Here is a 1,435-nt window from a genome sequence, read left to right on the forward strand (position 1 = left end):
TGCAAGATCCATTGAAGACCCATCTACTTTGTCGTCGTCCGGATGCAGGAGCTCAGGCCGAACGTTGGCTTCCCCCACCGAGGACAAAAAGAAAAATCCTCACACAATCAAACTCTAAGTTCGAATAGAGTCTAATAGTTTCTTCTCACAGTTATAGTATTGTTCTAAATAAATCATGCAAGGTTCATGTAAAACCCATCTACCTCGGTTCTCCATTATCATTATATTTATCATATTATTAATTAAAATGTCGTTGTAAATGGGGCCCGGCCCATTTTTGTCTGAGTTACAAGTCTATCCTCCACACGCAACTAGACCCCACCGCTTTTTGACGTAGTTGGAAGTCCACCCTCGACATGCAACTGCATGCCTACGATGAGATTGCAATTAGTAGTGGGAGAAGGGTTGTTGGCAAGTTTCATCTACACATTTATAAAATATTCATGGTGTTTTTGCATTTCCATTTTTTAATAAAAAGTCATGATCATTTTCTGAAATTATGGATTTTTTAAAAAAATCATGTTTTTTACTTCGAGTTTCAGTGTAGAAAAATAATCATGATATTTTTCCAATTTTGTGAACATTTTTTAATTTTACAATTTTTTTCCGTGTTTCGGTTCTTTTTGTTTCTTTTTTCCTTCTTCCTATTTTCCCTTCATTCTTTCCTTTTATCACTATTATTTCATTTTGAATTTCAGATTTTTATTTCTTAGTTTTTTATTTTGATTATCACTCTTTTCATCGATTACTTAAAAATGTCCATAGTTTATTTAACTTTTTCTATTTAATACCATGTTTTAAATTGTACATCACATATTTTTAGATATGTTCAAAGCATTTGAAAACATGTTCACCATGTTTTAAAAAGTAGTCACCATCTTATATGAAATGTTTGTTGCATTTTGAGAATATTGCAAGATGTTTTACAAGTTTTTCTTCATGTGCTTCAAAAATGGTCACCACATTTAAAAAATGTATATTGCATAGTTATGAAATGCTCATTCTTTACTCAATTAAAATGTTCATCATGATTTTTTGAAAACTATTCACCTAGTTCTACAATTTATTCACTGAATTTTTTAAGAAAAATGCTTACTCTGTCACTCAAGTGCTTGTTACCATGTTAATTCTTCCCTACTATTGAACCTGTGTGTCCATTGAGAAAAGAAGTCAACACTAGTACATTGCTGACTCAAAATCCTGTAGCCAGCGAACGTGTGTAGTACATTTGAGAAGATGTCTGTATTTCATTAAATGCCGGCATCCAGCAACAGGACAATAGAGCTTTAGCCGTTAATTATTGATAATAAAGAAAAGATTTCATCCAGATGTAACTATACGACAACAGATTGACGAACTATCATCCATTGTTGAATGCTTTCGCTTGAACGGATGGACACAGGTTTGGAGCTCATCTTCTCGGTACGGGAACGGG

The sequence above is a fragment of the Triticum aestivum genome, chromosome 3A (genome assembly GCF_018294505.1).
Source record: "Triticum aestivum cultivar Chinese Spring chromosome 3A, IWGSC CS RefSeq v2.1, whole genome shotgun sequence".
NCBI lineage: Eukaryota > Viridiplantae > Streptophyta > Magnoliopsida > Poales > Poaceae > Triticum > Triticum aestivum.